Genomic DNA, 16,829 nt, shown 5'->3' on the forward strand with positions numbered 1-16,829 from the left:
TCAGTTGTGGAGTGTGGGGAAGGGAAGGTGACAAAAACCGAGTCAGTCCGGAATTTGTTGGACAGAGAGGACGCTCCCGGGCCCCAGAGCTAGAAGGACCGGGCCCTGGGAAACAGCCCTAAGTTGGGGGCGGGGTGAAGCGCTGGTTCCTTAATCTCCTGCCCCATCATCTACTCGCCCCACCTGGATGCAGAGCGAGGACCGCGTGCAGAGGCAACCGCGCGGGTGGGGCTCACCCTCGCGTTTGCCTTCGACACCCAGCGGGGCGGTGCCGGGCCAGGGAACCCGACCCCCACGCCACCCCCTCCCGGCCTCCGGGGCGCCCCTCTCGTGCCTCCCGGGCATCGCTGCCTCGCCCTCTCCTCCGTTAAAATAGTGAAACAAACCCTGGAGTGAAGTGATGGAAAGCCGGGGGCGGGGAGTTGCCCGCAAGTGAGGGGCTGGAAGGGAGGGGGCGCGGTGGTCCTAGAGGGTGGCCGGCCGGCCGGCAAGCGCTGGGCTGATCGTGATCGCGCTCAGCTGCGGCGGCCGAGACCCTTCCCCCGGGGCGGCCCGGCCCTCCCGTGCCCCGGGGCGCCAGCGGAGGGCGTGGGGCAAACCTGGGGCTGCGGTGGGGGTGGGGTGGGGGACTCCACCTCCATCCATCCCGGGATGGAAACTGCGGCCGCCCAGCTAAAATCGGGGCGGGGGTGGCGGTGGGGACCCGCGTGTACTGCGGCCCCCCCCACCCCCCAGCCCGAGCCGCCGCCGCAGCCGCCGCTCAGTAACACGTCCCCAGGAGACTGGCAGGAGCAACACGTGATGTGTCTACTTATCAGGGGGAGAGGGGGAGAGCGAGTCTCCGAGCGTGCGGGCGAGGAAGCGGGGCGGGGGGCCGAGGCGGGGGCCGGGACGACGGCTGGGGCGCCGGGGTCGCCAGCTCCTCGCCCACCTCCCTCCCCGTGGGAGAAGAGGAGGAGGGGAAGTGACTGCGGAGTTGATGAACTTTGCACATCCAGAAACGCCATTTTGATTCCTTTTCCGGAACAAGTTTGCATCTCTCCTCTTTCTCTCCCTGAAGCCCACCGGTCCCCACTGCATCATGCCTGGGAGCCAAGAGCCCTGCCGGGCCGTAAGTACGCGCCCGGGGTTCCGGCTCCCGGGACTCGGGTGGCAGCGAGATGTCTAGGGCTGAAGGGGATCGACCTTTTAAAGAACTTTTGGGGATGGGGAGGGTGAAGTGTGCGGAGCGCGTTGTACTTTTTAAACTCGGCGTTTCCCTGAGCCGAGGACCCGAGCGCCCCACGCCGCGCTACGTGCGCTCGGGGCGGTGGGGCCGGCCGGGGATGAGCCGGGCAGCCCTCTCCCCTCGGGCTGCGCGCCGGGCCGCTCCTCCTCCTCCTCCCCTCCTCCCCCTCCTCCTCCTCCTCCTCCCCTTCCTCCGCTCCTTTTCCCCTTCCCGAGCTGCCGGCTCTGCCAACCAGCTCCCAGCGCGAGCCGCCGCGGCCGCCGCAGCGCCCCGCCGCCAGGACCTGATGCGCATCCATATTAGCCGTCCGAGCGCAGGAATCCGGCCCGACCCGCGCCGCCGCGCCCGCCGCGGAATTTATTTTTAACCAGCACCGCCGGGACTCGGATGGTGCGCGCACCGCCGGCCAGAAACATCTTCCCAGCGCTGCTCTCCATCTTCCGCCCTCTCTCCCCCGACATCCTCCCCCCCATGTGGGAGGGGAAACTTTTCTCCTACATACTTTCGAGTCCCTCTCGGGCCGAGAAGCGCGGAGATGACGGCGCCCGTCCGCCGCCGCAAGGTATCCGGGGGGTGCCCGCCTGGGGTGCTCGCTCGGGGGTGCCCGCTCGGGGCTGCGCGGTGGGAGCATCCGCCGCGCCCTGCTCGGCGGACTTTGATCCTCCCCGGCGGACGGCGCCGGCCGGGAGGGGGCCGCGGGCAACCCTAAGCCCTCCCCCGTTCCCGGCTCCTGGCTGGGGGGGGTTACGCCGACCACCGCCCCCGGGTGACCGGGGGAGGAGGGGGCCGGAGCTGTGTCCGCGCGTATTGTTCCCTTGCCCTTCCGTTGGCGGTGTACGTGTTTTCGTGGGAGCCATCGGTGTGGAGCGGAGCCTGCATCGCGGGGGGGGGGGGGACTTCGGCACCCGGCGCCGTCACGAGCACAGGAAGGAGGCCGGGAGCATCCGAGGCGGGGCCGGCCGCCGGGCCCGCTTCGCCGCCCAGCTGTGGAGCGCGCTCGGAAACTTTTGTCCGCCGCCCGCTGGACCAATTTTTCCCGAGTTCTGGGGCTTCCCTTTCTCCTCCCATCCCGGCCCGTAGCGCCGAGCCGGGGCGGCGGTTGCGGTGGGGGGGGGCGGCTGGCGTCGAGGGGCAGGGGACCCAGTTGCGGGGGGGGGCACCCGGCCTCGGGCCCGTCCCCCCGCGCCCCCTCCCCACTCGCGGTCTCTTAGGAAACTGCGACCTTAATGGTTGCTAAGGAGCAGGGGAGGTCCTTCCCGTCGCCGGCCCCCTCCCTGGGAAGCGGCGTGTTTTCTGGAAGGGGCCGAGGGTCGCGTCGAGGATGTGGTGACTCGCTCCCTGGCCGCTCGCGGGGCCGGGCCAGGCGCGTGAGTGCGGGGCGCGCCGACGGAGCCCACTTCTATACGGGGCCACTTTCTTTTTCGGGCGGGCGGGGGGGGTAGGGGGTTGGCCTCGGGCAGAGCAGGGGCGCAGGGGGGCTCGAGGACCCGGGGGTCGCGGGGACCGAGCAGCGGGCGGGCGGGTTGACAGGCGCCGCGTGCAGCTCGCGTCCAGCGTCCGCGGTGCATCCGTGATGGGTTATAAAAGAGGAGGAAAGTGTTTCTCCTTGCTCAGCAGATTTGCCCTCCCTCGCTCCTTACTGGTTAGAAGATAGAACGTGAGCCCAGATCCGGACGAGCAGTTCACATTCCATTACGAAATTCTACACGGCTTCAGAGCCAGCAGCAGCGCACATTCGGGGCACTTTGGAGTTTTTTCTTTTTTGGGGGGATGGTGGGTGGTGGTGCAGAGAGATAGAAAGGTGAATAAAAAATATAACTTTTTTTGGTATGCTGAAAAACCTGTCTGAGGGTTTTCATCAGTAGAAAAATTACGCCTCGTGCTTGTTGTAGAGTTTAGATTCAAGACCAGCCTTTTTAAAAGTCAGTGGAAATAAAGTTTGTCTGTTGGATGGGGATGCTGGAAATAGCGAGGTATTTTGGTCTCAAAGACGAGACTTGAGATGATTTCTGCAAAGGCTGAGTTGCTAATGTGCATCCCATATTTTGGAGATCTTTTTCTCTTTTAGACGCGAAGTGGTCTGTGCATGTGCGCATGAATGTAGTCTGAAATAAGTTTAGTTGAAGTGGAAGGTGGAGAAAAGGGAACTGCAGAGCAAAGAATGGTTTTTGTTAGTTTTAGGTTGGTTGGTTGGTTTCCCTTCTCCCCATAGCCCTTAAAAGCATCCTTTCGACCTGGTGCTTTTCCGAGTAGGCAGGTATGGTTCTAAGACATAGTGTAACCCGGAAGTCTAAGTTAGAGGCTGGAGTCCTGGCTGAAACTTTTTTTTTCTTCTTAAGCATTTAGTTCTGTGCTTCCTTCAAGAGTCACACAGAACTTTTGAAGAAATGGGTTCGAAATTAGCCTTCAAATAATTTATGCAGCGGTGAGCCACTAATGTTCCAGGGTTTTTTGTTGTTGTTTGTTTGTTTGTTTGTGTTTTACCTCTGCATTTTGGAGGTAGCTTTCTGGGTGGGTACCCGCTGATGGATCTTGCTTTGATGTGTTTTTGAGCTTTGGTTACACTGATGAATTAAACATTTGAATGTCTTTTATCAAGTTTTAAATGTGTGAAAAAACACCTTCTCTCCCACCCACCCCCACTTTTACAAAAGAAAGGGAGAGCCCTTTGATTTGGTTATTTGTTTAGCTTGTGCTCCATTTTAGGCTGTTAATGAACTTGCACTGTTTCATCATTCTTAAAAATACTGCTAAGCAGGTTGCGTGGGGGGATGTTTTGTTTTTAGAGGATTTGCTGGTTCTGTGGTACCTGCTGCTGGTGCTTACTATTACAGGGCACACCATTCTCTGGGTGTTTCCGGATAACTATTGAATTTCTCATCGGAAATTCAGAGCCTCTACCCTTATGGCAGACAGAGTTTGTTCTGTGATGGGGAGGATGGGGCTGACTCAGTTGGCACAGGTGATGCATCCATTCCTAACTGTTTACATCTTCTAACAAGTGACCTTCTGATTGCAGGGTCTTTTATTTGAGATAGCTTCAGGCAGAGACTCCTGAGATCTTCCTTGCTTCCAGCACGGGTATAGGGTATAGAACGTTGAAGAAGGAAAACAAACCTACCCTGTTAGTGTGCGTCTGATCAGGTTGTTTATTGGTTATCTGCTGTCTTGTCAGGCAACAGCTAGATGCCATGATGTGGCTTGCATTTTCACTCTTCAGTTTTAAACAGCTCTGTTGATCCACTTCCTAAGGTCAGTTTGGAAATCTTTGCTTGCCGTCCTTATCCTTAGTTGTTAACACCATTTATTGCCTTCAGCAAAGAAAAGATCCTGGGTAAGGATGTTAAAAAATTCTACCCTTTTAGGATTCTGTATAATATAATTAATATAAATTTAACTTCTCCAAAAATTGGTTAAGCGTGCTCACTAGAAACAGAAGTGAATCCTTTTGATGTTTCTATTCATTATCCTTTTGAAAAGTAGGTGGTGCTTAAAAGGTCATAGGATAAGGGTTGCTAAGCAGCTAAACAGAAGGATGCTAAAATTAACCAAAGCATTTTTGAAAGGGAGTTCTTCCCTGTTTTACATTATTTACTAGATTTAATTAATTTCAGAATCCTCTGCGTCCTCTGACCAAGGAAGGTAGACTGTTAGGTTTGTTTTGTTTTTGTTATCATATTTAAATAATCTCTCTTTCTTTTGTAAGTGTCTTTTAATTGAAGTTCAGGCTCTCTGACCAACTCTGGTGTCAGATGGCAGCTGGGCTGGGCAGACTTCTTGTCTGATACCCATGTGTTCAGGTTAAACCTCCCCTTAAACCTCCCCTTCCTGAGGGTACACGAGCAACATCACCTTCGTCCATCTCTTTATTGCAGGTTGTTTGGTTTGTTTTGGAAAATCTAGCTCATCCACAAAGTGATGTCTTCCTTTACTCTTTATTGAGCAGATTTGCATCCAAAAGATAGAAGTGTAATATAGTATCAGTAGTGTGCAGTAGAGTTCCTCCTGATAGCAGGACCATCATCTCCCCCCCCCTTTCCTGAGATTAGATTAGGCTTTCCTAGGAGCCCCCCCCCACAGTTTTTCATATTGTTTAGAAAATAATCATATTAGGTGTGGAATATCTTTGGAAGGGTGACCAAATGTAAAAATAAATAAATAAGTAAAAAGTGTGACTTACTTACCTAACATTTCTGCTGAGAGTAGGTGTAATAAGGGTCTTGAACTTGTGCAGTGAGAGAAATGGTTGAAATGTTAACTGAAGTCCTGGTTGGTAAGCATCTTCTCTTGGCTGAAAGGCAAGCCTGCTGTTCTAAGTCAGAAGTTTCCCCCTCACAGTTGCTTCTGGACGTCTGACCTACTGAACAGGCAGAGTTGAGTAACATTTTTTATATCCAAGTATAATTAAGAAATTGGATGGGTTTTGGGGAGGGGGCAGGGTACGTGAGCTTTTTTCCTCGCTCTCTCTTTCAGACTTAGTGATTTTTGAGTAGAAAGAGGCACAGCCCTCTTCGAAAAGCAGGGGTCAGTTTGTGTTTTCCACGCCCCGGGGGGCCTCCCCATAAATCAGAGTAAAAGGTGTACCGTATGAAACAGAGGGAGGCATACAGTGTGCTTTCTGAAATGCATCACTTATTTTTAATTTCCCCACTCCCATAGAAGGCAGGGTAGAGAGGAAAACCATCTGCTGTGTTTGTACCACGACTGAGGTAGCAGAACAGGGAAGGTGGGGAGTCAGGGAGACAGACTTTTTACGTTGGCTGCCCTGGGGCACGGTGTCACCGCCGACCGTGCTGGTCTTGGGGGTCTCTGGTCACCTTTGGGGCGCTCTCCGTTCTTGGGAAGGCAGTGTGGAGTGCAGCCAGGGATTGTGGTCCCTGTGGGTTGGTGGAGACCAAGCACAGCCTAGGAGGAGGGCTCCGGGAGCTGTTCCTGCCAGTTCCTGGTGCATCTTGTTTCTAAGGGTACTCAGGGTACAGGTGAGCCCTTCGGCCCCTTGGTGAAGGTGGTGGCCTGTGAATAAGGTGCTTCAGACAAAAGAAGTGGGAGAGGGTGGAGATGTTTGCTCAGTGTGATTCAAGCAAGTAATGCTAAGAGAATTTGAAAGCCTCTGTAAAGTCCCCAAGACTGGGGAGACTGGGTGCTGCCTGCCCTTGCAGGATTCACCTCAGGCCTTTCAGACTCCCTGAGGGCGGGTGGTCCTGATAAAGTAGAGATGGCCCAGGGAGCACCCCCCACCCCCATTTCTTTGTCAGCTGGCCTGACTGCTGTGAAAAAGTCACAGTGGGGGTAATTAGATAAAGCTTTTAAATGGCTCTATTTGTTTTTCCCCTGGCTTGCTTAGTATCTCTTTTTCCCTTCCTTTTTCAGAGGCCAGTGGGGTAGGATGGTCAAAAGAATGTGTGAGGCTTACTGGCTTAATGACTTTTTTAAAATTTCAGCTTTCAGGAGAGTGTACCTTGCACAGAGTCTTCACCCTGTTCTTATGAAGGCCTTGAACAGAGATTCAAATTTTATCCTCAGAACAACAGACACAGCGAGGGTTAGGCAGGTGTATTAACCCATTTTACAGCTGTGCCGGTTTCCAAGCTGGCTGGTAGTGAGCCTAATCCCAGTCTAGCTCCATACCACACCTGCTTTTCAAAATCCGCCTAGCCTGCGAACCCGGAGCATCAAATATGAGCCTGCGTGTGTGTTTTAAATGAGACCAGACCCTTTTCACAATAATTCTGTGTTGAATTTGAAGATGTAAGGCAATTAAAAAGAAACTTTTTAGCCTTTATCTCTGTGGATGAACGTGATGATACACTTTTCATTTTTCTTCAGTAGGTTTTCTACCTCCTGGAATTGTTGTAAGGATAATAAATGTTCCAGAAACTCAAACTCTATATATGGAAGAAAGTGGTATATTTTGAGCTCAGGAAACTTTGTGGGTATCCACTCTGGATTTCCTTTCCAGAATTGTGCACAACTCCGGGACTTGAGGCAAAACTCGCCTGGGGTTTCTGTTCCAGTCGAGGAAATGCAGCACTTTCTTTTTGCCTTGGGTGCTGAGGGACAAACAGAACGAGTCAATTTTTCTTAATGAAGTTCACTTGGGGTGGATTTTAAGGACAAGGCACGTTGTAAGCTTTGGACTCATCCTTTAAAGCAGTGGTTCTCAGAGTTGGCGGTTTGCCCCCAGGGGCATTTGGCAATGTCTGGAGACATTTTTGATTGCCCTGCTTGGGGGAGGGGTGCCACCGGCCTCCAGTGGGTAGAGGCCCAGGATGCTGTTACCCATCCCACAGTGCAGCGGCTGGCCTCACAACAAAGAATTACCCAGTCCAGAACGGCAGTAGGTGGAGGTTGAGAAAGCCTGCATTAAAGGTACGGCCGGCGTGGCCCGTGTCCTGTGCGCCAGTAGCCCGGGTGTACTCCGCGGAGGCCACATGACCTATTTGCAGATCTGAAATTTCATAAAGCGAGTGAGCTCCCATTACATGCCTGTAAGGTACCACGGTTGGCACATTCAGGGTTTCACAGAAAATTCAGGGTTGGGGAAAACATTAAGTGGCGTTAAATGTATTTAAAAGCCCCATAGTAAATAAAAGTTCTAGAACTCATCTGCTCCTAAAGCAAACCAGATTCGTTGGCACCGGGAAGCTGCTCAGAGTCACTTCAGTTATTGGGAAACTCGCTTTGGTGCTGTCATCTGCCAGTTCTCCCTCATGTTTTAAGTTATGCGGAGAGTATCTCTCCCCGCCCCCCCCACCCCATGTGTTCGAACTAGCCTTTACTCACTTGACAGTCCGTGTCTTTGCACTCCCAAGTGCAAAAGAAGTCTCCCTTTGTTTTGTTTTGTTAAGTTTTTGCAAAATTCTTACATAACTATCCACCCTTTTCACAGGGCAGCGTTTGGGAACCGGTCTTCTGTCCCTACATCTCCTCTTGAGGGGGTGGTTGGCAGGCTGCTGCCCTAGCTGGAAGGGATGGGGAGGGAACGTGGGGGAAGACACAGTGATTATTTTGGTGTTCTCAGGACTCCTGGATCTCACATACGTGAGAAGGTAGTTGATTTAAAGGAACAGAATGTGGTGTGTGAACTTGAAACTAATTTCCTCAGGCCCAGGAAGGTCTAGGATAGTGACAGGAGTGATCTTGAAGCCACAGGTGCTACTTGCCTGACCTTGTTCCCTGTCTCCATCCCCCCACCCCCACCCCAACCCCAGGCCTCTGTCACAGGGGCGGGAGGTGAGGAGCTGAGAAGGAGGCAGGAAGAGAGGGAGAGTGAATTCCAGAAAGGGAAGGGCTGGATGCCTGTGCTGGGAAGTAGCAGTTAGCCCTGAGATGGCCTGGGCTCCCTCTGACCTTAGAGAAACACGTGGCTCTTGAAGCTAGTTTTTTTTTTTTTTTTTTTTTAAACATCCTAAACCCATGGGTAGACAATAAGCATCAGTCCACATCTGTTTATGCTGCTTTTGCTCAGGGACCCGCTCTGAAGTCACTTGACCATCCTGGGACTCTCGTGGTTTTCTGCCCTCTCCCCTAGCTTCTAATCAGGCAGCTCCCTGCCCTCTGTCTCCATTTACAGCTCTTCCCAAGCCCAGACCTTTGGTCTCCCAGCTCTCCTGCAGGTGCCCCAGAAGTCACTTGTAAAAATTAAAGCCCTCCCCCTCCCTTCTAGAAGGTGGTCTGAAACACACCATCCACCCAGTCTTCGGGCCAGGAAGCACTTGGCCATCCTGGCTTGCATCTGTCTCCGTCCTGAAGTCCAGTGACCAGACCGTCCCGGAAACTTCTCGCAGGTCGGACTCCGGTCTCGGCTCTGCCAGGCCCCTGACCTCGGGTCCTCATCGTGTCGCAAACAGCTCTTCAGTTAGCTTCCCGCCACCCGCGTCTCCCTGCTGTCTCTCATCTTTTGCTCTGCTCAGAAACTCAAGCTGTACATGGTGTTTGCCTGCTGAAAAACATCTCTTGGCTCCCTGTTGTCTACAGGAAGAAATCCAAACTCCTCAGCTTGGCACCCGAGGACCTTCATCATCAGCTTCCAGGCTGTCTGACTAGTTCAGCTCCTGCCACTTCTGGGCACCCCTGACGCACTGAATGATTTCTGACTGTCTCTGTGTTCGCGTGTCCTTCCCTCGGGCTTTCCCCATCCGCTTCCAGAACGGTGCCTTCCATCTTCCTTCGAGACCACTGTCAGAAACCACTTCTTCCAGGGAGACTCCTCCGTCCAGAGTAACTCTTCGCCCCATCCCTCCGGTCTGTCGTAATTTACCTGTTGACGTGTTTTCGCCACCTCAGGAACAGGGAGGGACTTTGACTTGTTTTTCCACCAGGAATTGCATCGTATGCCGATTGGACCCATTTTCTAATACAGAAGCGAGATTTTCTGGAGAAGAGCACATATAATGTGGTAGCTAAGTCCTAAACATCAGTACAGATCGAGAGAAGGAAACAAAAGTAAACTTGAGTTTTCAGCAAACCCGTCAACGCAGAGACGGGGTGCTAAGTGAACGCCGGTAGAAAAGGATTTTGACTTACTGAAACTTTAAAATAAAACTTCGCTCAGCTTAATTTACTCGAAATTAAAGAGAAAAAAAAACTTTGTTAATGCCTGATTGCACTAAAAGCTGTCTCACTAGGGCCCTTACTAATTATAACCACTTTTCATGGCTCTCGGTTTGAAGTTTATATTAAATAGGAGAGATGGGCACACAGATCAAAGACCAAAATCATTTCAGAGCTCCAACGTGTGGGCCCATTTTCTCTGCTTAGTTAGATTTTTGTTTCATTAGTGGTATGAGTTAATAGGAGTGTTGGTCTGTGTATAATTTAACTTTTCTTTTTTCCGTTACTCCTTGGATTTAAAGCAAAATACTGAACAGAAACCTACAGGGCATAGATCTTGCTTTATTTGTCTGTCTGTGTGTGTGTGTTTGTGTGTGTGTGTGTGTACACGCAATATCCGTACTTGATAGAAGTTAGATAGATAGATCATACTTACAGAAAGAATCATTTCACTGTTTTAGGGGAACTTCCTTTATTATTTAAAAAAAGACCCCACTTCTGCATACACAGAATCATCTCAAATTGTTTAAGTTTCTTTTAAGAGAGGTGTATATAGCTTCAGAAATAAGGGAGATACCAGAGAGGTTGGGTCAGAGAGAAGCATTTTGCTTATGGACCCTTTTGTACCTAAAAAGTTTTTTTAGAACTGCATGTTGGAAGATCTTGGTATACTTTATATAAGATGAAATCCTAGCTGATTAAAAATATATTCCTGCCTTTAAATAGTTCTTGTGCTTACCTGATAACTAGAGTTTAGGCCCAGATCTAGCAAATACATTCAGATCTAATAGTCTAACTCTATTGTATTTCTGAGGAGGCTTGTGTATTTTCCTCTGTTGTGGAAAACAGATTTCTTTTTTTTTTTTTTTTTTGGAAAACAGATTTCTTAAAAGTCATTTCTCTTCCACTTAAGGGCTTTAATTGTTTTGAGGAATAATTATATAAAACTGTTTAGTGAACATCTCAAGCAGGTTTCCCGTGACTTGCTTAGTTAATCCTGTATTGGATCAAACTATTGTTCTTAAAATTTTAAACTGAGTACAACTTAAAAGAGGCTTACCTTGTACATCTCTAAACTTAATTTGTATTTAAATCATGAAAATAAGGTTTCTAAGAACTGTTTGTTGTTCAGGAGCTCAGTAAAGCTTCACAAGCCCCTTTTCCTAAATCTAGTTTAATCACGAGTTACTGTCAGACCCCATCTGCTTTTAGAATACGGTTTTTCACCCCCACATTTGCCGACCTCATAATGTTAAATTGTTTTTAACATTTACATATCTTTATTTGATTTTTATTTAGCATTTGAATATATGCCATGTGAAGGCTGCAGTAAACACTAGGAGTGCTGGTAGGAGAAGGAGACAGTTGCTAGCTTCATGGAGGTTGGAAAACACCCATTCAACCACTAAGTCGTGTACTTCTGTGCCAAGTGCTAACAGTGGAGTGTAGAACAGGAACCTACAAAGTTTAGCTTCTGTATGGGGGAGGATAGAGAATACTGGGAGGAAGGTTAAGGGAGGCGTCCCGTGGAGCTAATACCTGAAGGATGGTGGAGGGAAGGAAAGTGTGTTGGAGAACAATTTATACAAAGGCCCTGAGGTTGGAGGGGAAGGTGGTGTTACCCACCGAATTGAAAGAGGCTGTGTGTGTGTGTGTGTGTGTGTGTGTGTGTGTAGGGAAAAAAAAGACACAAAAAATGAATGACAGCCCAGGGAGGTAGGTGGGGGCTTTAGCACACTGTTTGCAACCCACAGGTATTTGGAATTTGTCTTAGAAACTTAGAGGGTGTTAGGCCAAGGAATGGCACAATGAGATTTGCATTTTCAAAGATTATTCCTGCTCCGAGTGGAGAATAGACTAAACGACAAGGAAGCTACTAGTTGCTTTCTGTTTGCAAGATCCCTTAGGAGCCTAGTTTTTCAAAATTTTGAAAATGAGTGGTGGCTTGGCTGGGTGGCCATAGAGGTGGGGAGCCCTGAAAGGCTTTGATAGAGATCTAAGCAGCCGCAAGGACTAGCTCCTGGGTGGGGTAGGATGGTGAGGGAGAGGGAGAGAGGGCTTCCAGGACTCTGGCGTTTATTGTGGGCGAATGGGGGTGCCTTTCCCTGAGATTAGCATGCTAGATGAAGCAAGGTGTGTAAACACAGCATGTCTCCTGTTCCTTAAAGAGGGATCTTTACGGTCTTCAATACTTACAGGATCTTCTCTACTTGTATGTACTGTTTTCATTGGTTAAAACGTGCATGCCTGGCCTGGCTAAAAGCATGGAAAGTACAACAACAACAACAAAAAAGTGAGAAAAGGAATCAGACGACTTGCTTCCTCCTTCCCTCCTTTTCCTTCTTTCCTTTTAATTTCCTGATACCAGAAAGAGATGGCAGATTTTCTTGTAGATGGCCCGAGCTTCTGAATGCTTTTCAGATGAGATCTGCAATGAAATCTTGAGAGCATTTAAGTTTCTGCTTGTTTTAGTGATGCTTGGTGTGTTTGACTTACGAGCATGGGGCTCAGGGGAGGAGGCTTTGGGTGCGCACCAAGGTAGGACTCGCAAAACTGCCCAAGCCTTTTGACTTAGGAGTGTCAGAACTCCTTCACGACCAGATTTTCCAACGTGTTTCTTCATTTCTCAGTGGTCACCTGACGCCCTGCGTGTCTCAGAACTCCATCAGCATTTTGCTTGACCGGTAATCTGTGTGAAAACAAAGTTCATTAAGTAAACAAAACTTGCTATTATATCTCCTGTTATATCTACTGGGCTTTACACTCGATCTGTGGGTGTCAAAAGAAAGGGTTTAATCCCTGCCACAAGGAGTGGAGCTTGTTCCCACTGAGCGATGGTCTAGCCTGTATTTGAACACCTCTGGCGATGGCAGCCTCGCTCCCCCCAGGCAGACCTTGGGTTTTTACCGTGTTAATTAACTTTTTTTTTTTTTTTTTTTTCCAACGCAAACAAATCTTTTTGGAACCAGATAGAAAGCGACGTGTTTTCCACTGAGTTGGTAAAAACTAGAAGCTGGGGTACAGGCACGCGGCCTCTTGCAGTCTGACCCTCAGAGCTCTGTCCCTGAGTGCCGCCCTGTGTGACTTTCTCCTGCGCTGGAAGTCCTGCTTCCTGAGGGGGGGTGCTATATGCCTCACCTGCCTGCACAGCCGTCCCCTTGTGGGTGAGCAGGGACCCCATCCCTGAAGGTGATCTCACAAGAAAACATTAGCCGTGCTCCTAGTTTGGGTGAGTGCTTTCCCTGACGTTCTACAAATGACTCATCAGAGCCTCAGGTGAGCCCTGGCGTGTCCCAGAGATGCTTCTCTTTTATGGTATCGATCCTCACCAAGCTAGCGTGAACATCCCGCGGTGCCCCAGGAAGTACCATTTGTTCGTCCACTTTGGGATCAACATCATTTTCCATTTCTAGCTCAGGAGCTTGGGTGTCCTGGCATCGCTGCGACCATCAGCCCCATTAGAACAGACACCACATGTAATTCCAGCGCGGTATTTGGTAAGATGAACCATTTAGGATTTAAAAAAAGAAAGAAAGAAAGAAAGAAAGGAACTCCACAGAGACCTCGTCCTGTCCTACTTCCTTCTAATTGGCATAGCTTGGTTAGGAGATGCTGAAAATTTTAAAACCTGGGTGTAAGCATTTTTTTCTTTTTTTTTTTTTTTGAAAATTGAAATTATAAGGTACTATGCGAACAACTCGGTCTTCCAGCCTGAGGTGTGGATTTGGGGGTTTTGACAAGAAGTTTGTTGCAAATACAGCTTACTAGATAGGGGCCTTATGAATATCCAAACTAGCCCTCAGTAGTATATTCATAGCCAATTATCGGGTGACAAACACACGTAATCTCACTTTCGGATAACCCTTCTGTAGCTGCAGACCATGGTGACGACACACACTATCTCTCAGGTCATTTATTTTTCTCCGGACAGTTGTGTTTTTACACCTGGCTGCCCCTCGTGGAAGGGCTCGGTGGTGTTAGTTCCCTTGGCGTTGGGGGGTTGGAATGTCCCCTGCATCGCTACCTTCTGGATACATTAGACCATCTGCTGTGTTAAGATTAAGTGGATGAAAGTTTAATATATTTTATGTAAAGCTCCTGAAGAGGCTAGTGAAACAAGTTAATAAAGAAATACATGCTTTGGGGATTTCATGCGCTTTCTTGAGAGAATTTCACAGTGCTATCGGGAAGGCCCGGCTGTGAGGTGTTCTTCGGGCTGATCTGTGACATGCCCCTTCGTTGTGAACCCAGAGCCATTGCTGTCTGGCGAAGGATGTGGCGTTGGGACAGGTGCAGCAAAGATGACTGTTTCCTCGGGGAAGTGGCTGCCCTGCCTTGGGAGTGGGGGGGAGTCCCAGGCACACGTGGTCAGGTCATGGCAGTAAGCGCGGAGAACCCAGATGGTGGTTACTCCTCTTCTCGTTTTCATTGTTGTTCTTGTTTCCTTCTCGGCACGGGGCCTGATGTTGATGTGGGTGATGACCGTGGCATGTGGGCTGAAGCTCACTCTTTATCAGTCCACTGGAGAGTCCGTGGGGCGCACTCATGTTCCATACTGTGGTTATCCTCAGGAAAAAGTGTGGGGGAGCGTATGTGTCTTGGGGAGGGAGTGTGGTCAAATCATGAAATTTGGAGGATGTGATCAAAATGGTCCAGCACTTTTATTTCACGGCTGTCTTGATAGTCCCTGGAAATCCCTGGAATTTCGGAAGGCCTCCTGTGGGCCGGCCAGTCCTGGGGCCCTTGTCTCTCCAGAAAGCTGCATGCAGAGAAACCCACCCTTAGACAGCAGGAACTGGGATGTGGTCATTCATAGTACAGGGGAGTCTACCGAGGGTGCATTTTAAAAAGTTCAGCAGACCGCATTTGGGTTTATAGATCACCTTTGGTGAGAAACATCACTAGTCCGGGCCCACCCATGTTTGCTTTAAGTCAGCTAAACCAGAAGGTAAGTCTTTCAGTTTCTCTTCTGCCCTTGCTGGACTTAATCAATGACTCCAGTCTGATAACAGAATTCTCAAGTGCTTCCACTTTAATTTTCACCCTTTTCTGATGGTTAGACTTTCATGTGGAAAAACTCTTCAGTGTGGGTACTGGGAGCCGCAGTAACAACATCTAACGTTTATTGAGCATGTACTAGTAACCGTTACCTGGATTCTTGACACGAATCATTTCCTCCATTCCCTTGCAAAGACTCTTGGATGCAGTGATGTCATCAGGCACCCTCATTATTCAGATGAGGAAATGGAGACCCAGAGTGGCCACCAGCTAGTGGCGATCAAACAGGGCACCCTCAGTCCAGAACCCAGGCTTGTAGTTGCTGCTCAGTGACCTCCCGTAATGACACAGTACACTCATCAAGCAAATATTGCCTGAAACCTGCCATGTACAGGGCCCTTTGGTGCCCATCAAGGGGAAGCGTGTGTAAGAACAGACACGCGACAGGGTTGCTGGCTTCCGGGAAGCAGGTTATCTGGCGTGTGAGGAGATGAGTTCGATAGACCGTGACTTCGGTGGAAGATCAGGAGGGGAGAAGTGTGATTGCTGGAGTGAGAGGCTTGCAGAGACCGTGCTGGTTCGCAGATCAGCTAGAGGGAAGGGGCTGTCCCCTGAGCCTTGGGCTGGCCTGTAGGAAAGACCCAGGGGTGAAGCCCTGAACAGAGCTTTCTAGAAGACAAAATTTCCCCTAGGTCTCCATCAGAGAGGTTCCAGTGGATCGGAGGTTGTCTTTCACAGGGTGAGGAATGCCCCCCAAAGTGAAACCGCACGGGCATGAACTTGGGGCTTCTGCTGGTGCCCTGTGCGATGGATGGTGGGGTGCGTGCCTGTCTCTCGGGTTCTTCCTTGTAGACGCCCACTTTCAACCTCACTGGAAGTGCTTGAGCTCTGCTTCAAAGTAAGAATCGTACGTGGGCCACTTCGGACGAGTCTGGAAACTGTCGGCTCTGTAATCAGTTGGGTGTTGCTTTGGGTTTTTGTCAGGGGCCAGTGCCTTGGAATCAGTTCCTTTATTTTATGTTTTAACAGGTTGTCATTTAATAGATAAATTCAGTATTTTGCCTCAAGGTGTTGGAGTTCAGGTCCGGTGACCAAGGAGGCCTGTGTTAACTAGCGAAGTGGGTGCAGCAATTGGTCTAATTACTGACCTGATCTTAAAATTTGTCCATATTCAAGGGAAGTATCGTTCTTTGGTTGCTTTGCTTTTTAAGCAGTGGGAACCCTGTGGACTGGAGGGCAGTGATAGAAGGATGTCCTGTCTGCCTTCAGATGTTTTTGGGAGGGAGGTCACCATTGTGCATTGATCCTGCCCTTTTTGGGGGTTGCCTGAGCAAGTTATGGGAACGGGCAGATCTTGAATTGCAGTGAGCACTTGATGGTCTGTTTCCTGTTTCCGGTGGGTCTGTGGAGAAGGAGACTGTTTTGAAATTGGTAACAAATAGAAAATTTCGGCCTTGTGTGCCACCAGCTCAGTTATAACCGAGCTGTCTTCTGTTCAGTGCTCCCGTCCTCCTCCTCATGGTCATTTTGCCCACGGCAGTTCGAGTTTCAGGAGGACTAGTGACAGGAACTCTGGATTGGGAGACCAGCAGTTTGCTCCTTTGCTCATCTGTGGGGTACCACCATCATCTTCCCGGCCTTGGGAGTGGGAATCACTTCTGGGACACTCCCCCTGGATACTGTTCTGGGGGGAGGGGTGCACGGAGGAGTAAAACAAGCACTAGCACTCAGCAGTGCATCCCAGCCCGTGGGGACCCTGGGGCAGGCAGGACACCGGGAGTGGGAAGTGGTGGGGGAAAGAGGAAGTGATGTCTTCAGATGCAAAAGGCTGGCCACGGGGAGAACCAGGCGCCGGGAGGGGGTGGGGTGGGGAACTAACTTCTAGGCAGAAGAACCCTGTTCAGTCCTGGCCCCAGAGTACAGAAGTACGGGTTTCTTTGGGGCCGGGGTAGGGCAGGAAGTGGAGTGTGGCTGGAGGAGAGCGTTTGGGGTGTTGAGCTGAGTCTTAGGCACGAGGGCACGAGTCGGGTATTGAGATGGGATTCTGGAA

The 16,829-nt window shown here is 50.3% G+C and overlaps 1 protein-coding gene across 3 annotated transcripts in view; it reads left to right on the plus strand.

Moving 5' to 3' along the window:
- The first annotated feature begins 914 nt into the window (after positions 1-914).
- RREB1 (ras responsive element binding protein 1) overlaps positions 915-16,829 on the plus strand; it is a 128,573-nt gene continuing 112,658 nt past the window's right edge. Inside the window, exon 1 of one of the 3 annotated variants that reach the window (XM_044258443.1) lies at positions 915-1,111. The gene's annotated coding sequence lies outside the window, so the exon portion shown is untranslated. Of the gene's footprint in view, positions 1,112-1,482; positions 1,791-2,474; positions 2,596-16,829 lie in introns of those variants that run through there. The other 2 variants (XM_044258435.1, XM_044258451.1) reach the window with 2 other exon arrangements.

The sequence above is a fragment of the Neovison vison genome, chromosome 1, assembly GCF_020171115.1.
Source record: "Neovison vison isolate M4711 chromosome 1, ASM_NN_V1, whole genome shotgun sequence".
In the NCBI taxonomy this organism is placed as follows: Eukaryota; Metazoa; Chordata; class Mammalia; order Carnivora; family Mustelidae; genus Neogale; species Neogale vison.